Here is a 12,610-nt window from a genome sequence, read left to right as displayed (position 1 = left end):
AGCCACCATCTTGCCAGGCCGTTTTCTCTCCACAGCACAGCAGCTGAACTTCACCCAAACCCACAGCCAGGGCCCATACCACAGCACACAGGGGGGTGCTTACTGTGGAGTGTGTGTGTGTTTGTGTGTGTTGTACCGGAGGACTAATCCACAGATCCGCGTCCCATTGGCAAGGCTCATTGAGCTAATTAATAATGCGGCACGAAACAGAGCGGGATGGGAGTCATTAGGGAGCTGCAGCTGTGCTCTCTCAGCCCTGTGGTGTTGTGCCAGTGTGTGTTTATTGTGTGTATGAGAGAGATAAAGAATGCAAGGGAGCTTGTGTGTGTTTTTGTAATTGTATTATATGAAAGTGTGTGTGTGTATGAGTGAGCGTGGGGGAGGGGGATGATGTGAGAATGCACACATACATGACTACATGTGTCACGGCAGAGACGAGAGTTCAGATAGAGTGCCTGCATTTGGATACATGTGACTTTGAATGTGTGACTGCAGGTGCTTTGAAGTAAGAGAGTGAGAGAGATAGAGTTTGTGTGTGTGAGAGAAATAATGGCCATTTTACAGACACCCAGTCCCGCCTCATCAAGCCCTCCCCAGACAGACACGTCCTCCTGACAAACTCAGTTAAGATGGCAGCCCCTTTCCTCTCTCACACACATGCACCCTGCAGTGGAGAGGGCCACCGCTGGTGTGTATGATGTATTCATTATCCAGGATAAAGACAAACAACATCACACCACACTCCTGGTGACTGGGAGACATTGTGATTGGAGTCAAAATAGGAACAGAGAGTATTCATGGAAGTCCTTTACACTAAGTTCCTTATGACAGTGCAATTTAGTTACTACATTCTATTAGCATGTTGTTACACAGCACTACCTTGTAATGACTCACTAAGCCATAGCGTATAATACAAATTACTGGCTTATCAAAAAAATTGAATAATGAGAATGCAGTATATAGTCAATTTATTGCCTTACAAAATAAATGTAACATGGTGGAAATTAGGTCATGTACAAAAACATTAATTATAACAATGCCAGAGAAAACTCAAGGCAATGAGAAATGTACATCTATAAAAAAATAAGGACAAGACAAAAATCTTTAAAACAAAACACTAACTTCAAGTACAAACTAAAGTACATCACAACCCCATAGTATAAGATGAATTCCATGCATATAGAAAAATATCATTCTTATTAAGGTACCACCTGATTTAGGTTCACACACACACACACACACACACACACACACACACACACACACACACACACACACACACACACACACACACACACACACAGACACACACACACACACACACACACACACTTGAACACTCGCTATGTGGCATTTTGTCTGAGTTGTTCAGAATAGTGTGTAAGGGAGGAAGCATCATTGGAGAGGAACCTGCAAGGAGGACTGTACACTTGAGCCCCTTTTCCATTACAAGCTTAACCTCCATTACAAGCTTAACCTGAGTGGTATAACAACATGGTGCAAGAACATTTGAGTGCCCTTTATGTCATCAACAAGGGCTTATTCTTATTCATACATGACCTAATGGGGTGTACATTACAGAGAGGGCTTTATACGCACTATGCACTAGTGTGGGTATACAGTAGGACATTGACAGTCAGAACTTTCTTCGTAATGGTAGGATGCCAACAGAGGAAGAGACTGCAGAAGTCCTTCCCAGATGTAACAAAGATAAGGACAGGGCATCCCCATACATACAGCATCAGCAAAGGTCAATCGTTGGCTTGAACATGTACTAAATTGGTCAAAGGAGAAACATTGCTATTGCATTGCTGTTACAAAGGCCACAAAAAAACTGAAACTAGTCTACATTCACTCCCAATTTGCAAACCACTGCTGAGACCAAGTGGGAAACAAGAACAACTACCATAATGACCACAAGAAGGACCCTGGTTTAAATTGAGAGTAAGATGTCATTAGCCTCAGGCTATATCAGTGGTTCCCAAACGTTTTCACTCGGCCCCCGTTCCTCATTGTGGAACACCCCTGCATATTTTTTTTGGGGGGGGGGACATGCCCCTCCTCCCGAACACTCACCCCCCCCCCCCCCCAAGGGTCACGCCCCACCGGGCTACATCATGAAGGCAACATAAAGTCATGGCTCTTCATAATAGCGGGTCATTATTGGTAACAAGCTCTGCTGTTTGAGACTGGGTGAGGGAATAGAAAACTCATTAGGAGGTGTGACTGACAAACTACGTTTACCTGGAATATGTAGTGAGGTATTTCTTAGCCAGATCTGGGTGTAATTGCTTCAAGGTAATATGCTACAGAATGTCCTCACAAAGGTCAGAGGTCAGAGACAGGGCAGCTGTCTACATGCTGTGAGGTAGTACACCCCACAGTGAGGTAAATACAGACATCATTTATCTTCTCTGTAATGGATATAACAAGATCTGAGGAGAGTCATTGTGATGCAGTATGCCTCCACATGGCCTATAAACATGAGCGCTCTGGGGGAAATGCTGCTCAACCAGGAACTGCTGTGTGAGAGGGCCTGGGAGAGCAGAGAGGCAGGACAACACCATCTGACAGCAATGTTACAGCAGAGTGATGAGTCGTTGAACAATTTGTAAACAAATTGATGCCCTCCACTCGTACCTCCATGCCCGCAGCCGAGAGGGCTTGCTGTGCTTGCTGCTCTGCCACTCTGCCAACCACAATCCCTATGGTCACGCCCAGGGCTGCCACGGCCTGGCACAGTGCTATGTCACAGGGGGCACAGGAGGGCCTCACATTCCCCAATGACTAGCTCGGGGGGCATCAGGTTCTTGCCGGTGGTACCCATGAACACGTGGGCATAGGTTATGTACGAAGAAATGGCAGAATAATACAGCTGGCTCAGCACACAGCTTGCGGAAGAAGTTCCAGAAATGGGTGACTCTCACTTCCCTCTGAATGCAGGCCATGTCTTTAATTAGTCGCTTTGGGTGCTCCGAAGGGGGATGTCCCACCTCACCAGTGATCTTCAGCCAATCATGGACATGGTTCACATTACCAATGGGGACCTGAGAGCAGAGGACTGATGATTAGGTAGATAATAATACAATACTCTACTTTACTGTGAATTTGATCAGATTCAAACAGAGTGGACAATGTTATTTAAACATTCTTCATGTGTACCCTTTAATATCCTTTTCATCCCAATTCCAGACCTTTCCATTCTGCAATGGTGAAGATGAAAATGACCAGTATTCATACATGATAAGAGTTTATATTGTCCTCTATCAACCAAAATCTTTAGAAGGCTACTATTTACCTTTTGCCACTTACAGCAACGACCTTGGAAAGAGTGCAGAGTAGAGGGGCCTTGAATGGAAGAACTAGGCTAACAAATCACGTGCATTCCAGTGGCAAACCACGACCCTGGAAAGAGTGCAGCGTAGAGGGGCCTTAAATGGAAGAACTAGGCTAACAAACCACCAGCATTCGTTGACCTGCTTGCACATCCTTACCCCGGCCTGAGCCATGCCGAAGCGTCCCGGGTTCATCGGACAGACGCGGCGGACAGCCGAAGGGAATCGTCTGTCCGGAGCAACAGTATGTCTAATCGAAGCAGCAGTGCAGTTCGCATGCATACTCTAGTGGATTGTAGCGCACGGGCTCACTTAACGACAGCTGGCGAAGGTGAACGTTCAGCTCCAACTCCACGTGCAGAAAACGGGAGGTTACCATGGAACCGTACAACATTGACCACCTGACCCAGTGTGAGTGAACAAATGTTGTTCTCCTCCGGTTCGTCCTTCTCCACAACTCCCTTTCCATCCCTGCAGACAAAGAAAGCAATGTTATTTAGCTTATTAATGGGAGTGCTAACTCAGTTAGCCCTCAACGTTAGCGGCTATTACATTCATTATCCACATACACAATTACGAGTTATTTTAAGTAGGCATAACAGTGATAATGCGCAGCTCTCTTATACCAGAACGGCTGCATTACTGTCTTTAAAACAGCACCTTTGTCGCTGTAGTTGCACTGTACCTTTGGAGTTCATGTGTGTTCATCTTGAACGGATGTTTTCCGGCAACAAAGCCAAGCAGTTGCATTCTGGGAGTGGTAGTTCCACGCAGATAAACTACTAGCCATTCTAAACGAGGTGGTGATTTTTGTTTTATGTAAACAGCACCACCTACCGTTGACTGCACTAATATCAAATGGCATGTTTCTACGGGAACACAGAAGTATGCCTATTTTATCCTGTTTCAAAGCTCAATGGTTTCCCGTCTCTGATAAGAGTGTCCTCGGATCTGTACAGAGACGGGTTCGACAAAACGACACACACACACACATCACGCATTCATGCACACACTTAAATAGGTAACACTACAAACAAAAGCTATAGTGAATATGGTAGTCTGTTTACTTGGAGCCATCCTCTCTCTCCCTCTCTCTCTCTCTCTCTCTCTCTCTCTCTCTCTCTCTCCCTCTAATTCAATTTAATTTAATGGCTTTATTGGCATGGGAAACATATGTTAACATTGCCAAAGTAAGTGGAGTAGATAATAAACAAAAATGAAATAAACAATAAAAATAAACAGTAAACATTACACTCACAGAAGTTCCAAAAGAATAAAGACATTTCAAATGTCATATTATGTCTATATACAGTGTTGTAACAGGAAAATAAATAAACATAAATTTGGGTTGTATTTTCAATGGTGTTTGTTCTTCACTGGTTGCTCTTTTCTTGTGACAACAGGTCACAGGTATTACTGCTGTGATAGCACACTGTGGTATTTCACCCAGTAGATATGGGAGTTTATCAAAATTGTGTTTGTTTTCTAAATCTTTTTGGGTCTGTGTAATCTGAGGGAAATATGTGTCTCTAATATGGTCATACATTTGGCAGGAGGTTAGGAAGTGCAGCTCAGTTTCCACCTCATTTTGTGGGCAGTGGGCACATAGCGGCCTCTCACAAATAAAAAAATATCAATTTTTATTTGTCACATGCGCCAATACAACAGGTGTAGACCTTAAGGTGAAATGCTTACTTACAAGCCCTTAAGAAATAAATAAGTGTTAAGAAAGTATTTAGTAAATAAACTGAAGTAAACAATAAATAGATAAAAAATAAAAAATTATTAAAAATAAGAAAATGGGCGCGCACCCAGAGTCTCTGGTGGCACAGCTAGCGCTGTGATGCAGTGCCCTAGACCACCGCGCCACCCGGGAGGCCCAGTTCTATTTTTGTTAAATCAGACCAGAGGACATTTCTCCAAAAAGTACGATCTTTGTCCCCATGTGCAGTTGCAAACCGTAGTCTGGCTTTTTTATGGTGGTTTTGGAGCAGTGGCTTCTTCCTTGCTGAGCAGCCTTTCAGGTAATGTCGATATAGGACTCGTTTTACTATGGTTATAGATACTCTTGTACCTGTTTCCTCCAGCATCTTCACAAGGTCCTTTCCTGTTTTTCTGGGATTGATTTGCGTTTTTCACACCAAAGTACGTTCATCTCTAGGAGACAGAACGCGTCTCATTCCTGAGCAGTATGACGGCTGCGTGATCCCATGGTGTTTATACTTGCGTACTATTGTTTGTACAGATGAACGTGGTACCTTCAGGCATTTGGAAATTGCTCCCAAGGATGAACCAGACTTGTGGAGGTCTACAATTGTTTTTCTGGGGTCTTGGCTGATTTCTTTTGATTTTCCCATGATGTCAAGCAAAGAGGCACTGAGTTTGAAGGTAGGCCTTGAAATACATCCACAGGTACACCTCCAATTGACTCAAAGATCCACAGGTACACCTCCAATTGACTCAATTTTCTGGAATTTCCCAAGCTGTTTAAAGGCACAGTCAACTTAGTGTATGTAAACTTCAGACCTACTGGATTTGTGATACAGTGAGTTAAGTAAAATAATCGGTCTGTAAACAATTGTTGGAAAAATTACTTGTGTCATGCACAAAGTAGATGTCCTAACCGAATTGCCAAAACTATAGTTTGTTAACATGAAATTTGAGGAGCGATTGAAAAATGAGTGTTAATGACTCCAACCTAAGTGTATGTCAACTTCTGACTTCAACTATATATACAGGGGGTACCGGTTCCGGGGGGGGGGGGGGGGGGGGGGGGGGGGGGGGGGTTAAAGCAAATAGCCCGGTTAGCCATTTGGTTAACTGTTCAGGAGTCTTATGGCTTGGGGGTAGAAGCTGTTAAGAAGCCTTTTGGACCTAGACTAGACTTGGTGCTCTGGTACCGCTTGCCGTGCAGTAGCAGAGAGAACAGTCTATGACTAGGGTGGCTGGGGTCTTTGACAATTTTTAGGGCCTTCCTCTGACATCACCTAGTATAGAAGTCCTGGATGGCAGGAAGCTTGGCCCCAGTGATGTACTGGGCCGTACGCACTACCCTCTGTAGTGCCTTGCGGTCGGAGGCCGAGCAGTTGCCATACCAGGCAGTGATGCAACCAGTCAAGATGCCCTCGATGGTACAGCAGCATAACCTTTTGAGGATCTGAGGACCCATGCCAAATCTTTTCAGTCTCCTGATGGGGAATAGGCGTTGTCGTGCCCTCTGTACAACTGTCTTTGTGTGTTTGGACCAGGAAAGTTTGTTGGTGATGTGGACACCAAGGAACTTGAAGCTCTCATCCTGCTCCACTACAGCCCCATAGATAAGAATGGGGATGTGTTCGGCCCTCCATTTTCTGTAGTCCACGATCATCTCCTTTGTCTTGATCACGTTGAGGGAGAGGTTGTTATCCTGGCACCACACTGCCAGGTCTCTGACCTCCTCCCTATAGGCTGTCTCATCGTTGTCAGTGATCAGGCCTACCACTGTTGTGTCGTCGGAAAACTTAATGATGATGTTGGAGTCATGGGTGAACAGGGAGTACATGAGGGGACTGAGCAAGCACCCCTGAGGGGCCCCCGTGTTGAGGATCAACGTGGCAGATGTGTTGTTATCTGCCCTTACCACCTGGGGGCGGGCTGTCAGGAAGTCCAGGATCCAGTTGCAGAGGGAGGTGTTTAGTACCAAGTGTCCTTAGCTTAGTGATGAGCTTTGAGGGCACTATGGTGTTGAACGCTGAGCTGTAGTCAATAGCATTCTCACATAGGTGTTCCTTTTGTCCAGGTGGGAAAGGGCAGCGTGGAGAGCAGTATAGATTGCATCATCCGTGGATCTGTTGGGGCATTATCCAAATTGGAGTGGGTCTAGGGTTTCTGGGATAATGGTGTTGATAAGAGCCATGACCAGCCTTTCAAAGCACTTCATGACTACAGATGTGAGTGCAATGGGTCGGTAGTCATTTAGGGAGGTTACCTTGATGTTCTTGAGCACAGGGACCATGGTGGTCAGCTTGAAACATGTTGTTTAAAAAATATCTATATATATATTTCACCTTTATTTAGCCAGGTAGGCTATTTGAGAACAAGTTCTCGTTTACAACTGCGACTTGGACAAGATAAAGCAAAGCAGTTCGACACATACAACAACACAGAGTTACACATGGAATAAACAAACATACAGTCAAATGATTCCAAGAACACAGGATGAGATGTTACTATCCTTTGTGCAAGCACTTCCAATAGTTCATGAACAGTGAGACTGGTGAAATTTGGGGAGCGCATCGTCAGTAGTGTACCTTTGGTTCCTAGGGTGTTTCGGCCTTTCACACTATACACCCTCCCCAAAGGCGGCCAGCGACAGGGTGATCAATCCTACGCTTGCGTCCCATTCCCAATTAGTCATAGGAGTTGCGTTGTTGTTGATAGCCAACATCCCATGGGACTATACATGGCAGTCAATAATACAGTGGAAAAAAATAAGTATATATACAGTGTGTGCAAATGAGGTAAGATTAAGGGAGGTAAGCCAATAAAAATGGCCATAGTGGCGAGGTAATTACGATATAGAAATTTAACACTGGAGTGATAGATGTGCAGAAGATGAATGTGCAAGTAGAGATACTGGGATGCAAAGGAGCAAAATAAGTAAATAAATACAGTGTGGGGATGAGGTAGTTGGATGGGCTATTTACAGATGGGCTATGTACAGTTGCAATGATCTGTGAGCTGCTCTGACAGCTGGTGCTTGAAGTTAGTGAGGGAGATAAGAGTCTCCAGCTTCAGCGATTTTTGCAGTTCATTCCAGTCATTGGCAGCAGAGAACTAGAAGGAAAGGCGGCCAAAGGAGGATTTGGCTTTGGGGGTGACCAGTGAAATATACCTGTGGGTGCTGCTATGGTGACCAGTGAACTGAGAAAAGGCGGGGTTTTACCTAGCAAAGACTTGTGGATGACCTGGAGCCGGTGGGTTTGGCGACGAGTAGGAAGCGAGGGCCAGCCAACGAGAGCATACAGGTCGTAGTGGTGGGTAGTATATGGGGCTTTGGTGACAAAACGGATGGCACTGTGATAGACTGCATCCAATTTGTTGAGTAGAGTTTTGTTTGCTATTTTGTAAATGACATCGCCTAAGTCAAGGATCGGTAGGATAGTCAGTTTTACGAGGGTATGTTTGGCAGCATGAGTGAAGGATGCTTTGTTGCGAAATAGGAAGCCGATTCTAGATTTAATTTTGGATTGGAGATGCTTAATGTGGGTCTGGAAGGAGAGTTTACAGTCTAACCAGACACCTAGGTATTTGTAGTTGTCTACATATTCTAGGTCAGAACCATCCAGAGTAGTGATGCTGGACGGGCTGGCAGGTGCGGGCAGCCAGCGATCGGTTGAAGAGCATGCATTTAGTTTTACTTGCATTTAAGAGCAGTTGGAGGCCACGGAAGGAGAGTTGTATGGCATTGAAGCTCATCTGGAGGTTAGTTAGCACAGTGTCCAAAGAAGGGCCAGAAGTATACAGAATGGTGTCGTCTGCGTAGTGGTGGATGAGAGAATCACCAGCAGCAAGAGCAACATCATTGATGTATACAGAGAAGAGAGTCGGCCCGAGAATTGGACCCTGTGGGACCCCATAGAGACTGCCAAAGGTCCGGACAACAGGCCCTCTGGTTGGACACACTGAACTCTGTCTGAGAAGTAGTTGGTGAACCAGGCGAGGCAGTCATTTGAGAAACCAAGGCTGTTGAGTCTGCCGATAAAAATGTGGTGATTGACAAAGTCGAAAGCCTTGGCCAGGTTGATGAATACGGCTGCACAGTATTGTCTCTTATCGATGGCAGTTATGATATCGTTTAGGACCTTGAGCGTGGCTGAGGTGCACCCATGACCAGCTCTGAAACCAGATTGCACAGCGGAGAAGGTACGGTGGGATTCGAAATGGTCGGTGATCTGTTTGTTAACTTGGCTTTCGAAGTCCTTAGAAAGGCAGGGTAGGATAGATATAGGTCTGTAGCAGTTTCGGTCTAGAGTGTCTCCCCGTTTGAAGAGGGGGATGACCGCGGCAGCTTTCCAATCTTTGGGGATCTCAGACGATACGAAAGAGAGTTTGAACAGGCTAGTAAAAGGGGTTGCAACAATTTTGGCAGATCATTTTAGAAAGAGAGGGTCCAGATTGTCTAGCCCGGCTGATTTGTAGGGGTCCAGATTTTGGGTATTAAAGACTCGGTCAGGGACAGGTCAATAATGTCAGTGAAGACACTTGCAAGTTGGTCAGCGCATGCCAGGACAGAGAAGAGCTTGGACTGGGCTGAGCGGGAGCTTGGACTGGGCCAAGAGACCAGAGGTGGCAAAGCTCTGGTTGGGGTGTAGGGTTTGAGCTTGAAGGTAGGGAGGGGTAGTTCCTCTTGCTGCTCCATATGCAATTACCATGTTGTTATAGTGGATACGGGCTTTGGTTGGAAGCCAGTGGAGTGTGAGGAGGAGTGGGGTGACATGGGTGAATTAGGGAAGGTTGAACACCAGGGAGGCTGCAGCTTTCTGGTTAAGTTGCAAGTTGCAGTAGTCTAGACATCCTGTGTGAGGTAGGGTCGTACTCTGCAGATGTTTTAGAGTATGAACCTGAAGGAGTAAGTCACTGCTTTGATGTTGGCAGAGAACGACAGGGTGTTGTCCAGGGTCACGCCAAGGTTCTTTGCGCTCTGGGAGGGGGACACCGTGGAGTTGTCAACTGTGATGGAGAGGTCTTGGATTGGGCAGGCCTTCCCCAGGAGGAAGAGCAGCTTAAAGAGTTTAAGTATATCCATTTGGAATTTGTGGTCTGTATATTTTATAATTTCATTTAGGATACCATCAACACCACAGGCCTTTATGGGTTAAAGGGTTTGTATTTTGTCCTGTAGTTCATTCAATGTAATGTTCACATTTTCCCAGAAGTGGTTAGGTTCTATGGATTCTTCAATTACATTGAGATGGTTTCTGACGTGCTGTTCCGTCTTTTTCCTTACTGTATTTCTGTACTGTTTTAGAAGGCTCAGATCTTCTTGGTCTCTGTGTTTTTGGTTGGATAGGTTTCACAATTTCTTTCTTAGGTTTCTCTCTCTCTCTCTCTCGGTCTCTCTCTCTCTCTGCAGACAAGTAAAAAAAAATGTAAACTAGTAAAGTAAAAATTGGATAAGCCAGTCTATAGTCTTAATGGGCAACAAGGAAACAAAGGAGAAAGAAGACATACATGGCCAGTTTGGTGGCTATCAGGCTCAATTATAAACTGATGATTTACTTGTACAATTCTCTCTGGCTCAATTATAAACTGATGATTTACTTGTACAATTCTCTCTCTCTTTCTCTCTCTCATTGTCCTTTGCATGACCTGGAACACAGAGAAAGTAACATTAGCAAAGCTTTGACACTCATAGCAAGATGGCAGACGAACCCTGCCATCGATCTTTGATGTTACTAATGGTTGCGTAATTAGTTATTACTGACGTGTGTCAGTGTTATCTCCTGTCTTCTGAGACTCCAGGTCAAAGGTTAAACACATTGCTACAGTTTGTTTTATTAGTGACGTTTATGCAATTACTGTTTGCATTAAAAGCTTCCTATCTGCAAAAAAAACACTGTGGTAAATACTACAGTTTTGTTCCCAAAAGCACTACAGTTCGCAAAAACACTACACTTTTAAAAAATATCGTAAATACTACAGCATTTAATAAGCTTATACACTGCCCATTCACATCCCCTATATCACAGTTTGTGCCACCCATAACCTACATGCCAAGTATAGACCATTTATTGTGTTCCCTACAGGTTGTAGAAAGAAGCAGAAGCTCTGAACTATCCTTTCAGACCAAAGTCCTACCTACCTACAGGTTGTGGAAAATGTGCTATTTTAGTATTCCTCCAGTATAGTACAGTCCGCAAAAACACTACAGTAAATACTACAGCATACTACAATCTGCAAAAACAGCACATTACTATAGGATACTGTATATTACAGTTTTCTTTTACTACAGTATATATACTACAGTTAAATACTACTGTATACTACAGTATAGTCCGCATAAACCCTACAGTGAAAACTATAGTATGTATACCATAGTATACTATAATTTGGAGGGTCAGCTTGTGAAATATTGCCATGCTCTGAACTTTCCCACATGAAGAAATACTATTCAGTATTTGTCTACAATATCATGTAACTGTTTCATAGGCGTTCTTGACCATCTGTGGCAATTCTAGGTGACAGTACACTCAACTAAAAATTGATAAATGTTTATACTATTCTTTATTTGCACTTTTATTAATCGTAGTGGTCCACAGTAATTGAACAATAATTGAACCGCTAATAAAGTATAACAAACACATTTTTAACATTAATGGCATATGTTCAAAGGTGATGTAATTATTTCCCGTATTGATGATTTATCATAGATTTTTCCTTGTATCTTCATTTTTTTATGTTGTACATCTCATGATCCTCTCAGCAATGCAGAGATAAACAAACCAGCGAAAGAATGCTGAAGAAAAAAGGAGAGACAGAAAGAGAGATATACACCTGGAGGAAGAGTAGGACATGGGGGGAAATTGAAAAATAAAAAGAGAGGGAGGGAGAGAATGCGGTAAAGGAGGGACTGGGAGAGATGACAGGAGTGTTACATTTGAGACCAGGGCTCCAGCTCTTCTGTGCAGCCAGTCTGGTGCTGTTGCCATGGCAGCAGCAGCCCTGTATCCTTTATCTGCAGCACAGGCAGAGAGCCTGCAGTCCCCAACAACACACACCCCTCCCACGCCTGACCTGCAGCTGAACCTGAGTGAGGTCGTAGGTCGATGGCTGGCAGCATATGGAGGACAGTGAGCAATGAGTAGGGGATAGAGAGAAGGAGGGAGCGAGAGAGAAAGAGGAGTATGTGCCACACAGATGGGGAGAGGGGGGGGGGGGACTGAACAGAATCTAATTATCATACAAGGAAAAGATGGTATTGACAGTGGAAGGGTTTTTGTTTGTTTCGCCATGAAAAAGGAGACTTCCTATCTCTTTTGTTTCCCTATTATTATTTGAGGGGTGGGATGGCTATTTTTGCTTATTCAGTGTTCTTTATGGATATGTGCAGGTTTTTGAAGAAAGGGGTTGAAACAAAGCAAATCAAAATACCGACAGACACTTCAATCAATTTCACCATGGATCATTTAACCCCGGTGTGCGTGTATCTCTATGAGTGTGTGTTGGCGTCTTCATGTTGAAGATGAGTGAGGATTGAGGAAGCATAGGTGTACTTGTTCCTGTTTGCTAAAGGA

General features: G+C 44.3%; 1 pseudogene; it reads right to left on the bottom strand.

Annotated features, from left to right (window-relative positions):
* Positions 1-953: 953 nt before the first annotated feature.
* Positions 954-4,098, bottom strand: LOC129846532 (single-strand selective monofunctional uracil DNA glycosylase-like; annotated as a pseudogene).
* Positions 4,099-12,610: the final 8,512 nt, after the last annotated feature.

Source organism: Salvelinus fontinalis, chromosome 3 (assembly GCF_029448725.1).
Source record: "Salvelinus fontinalis isolate EN_2023a chromosome 3, ASM2944872v1, whole genome shotgun sequence".
Classification (NCBI taxonomy): domain Eukaryota; kingdom Metazoa; phylum Chordata; class Actinopteri; order Salmoniformes; family Salmonidae; genus Salvelinus; species Salvelinus fontinalis.
This window is presented reverse-complemented; position numbering and strand designations above follow the sequence as displayed.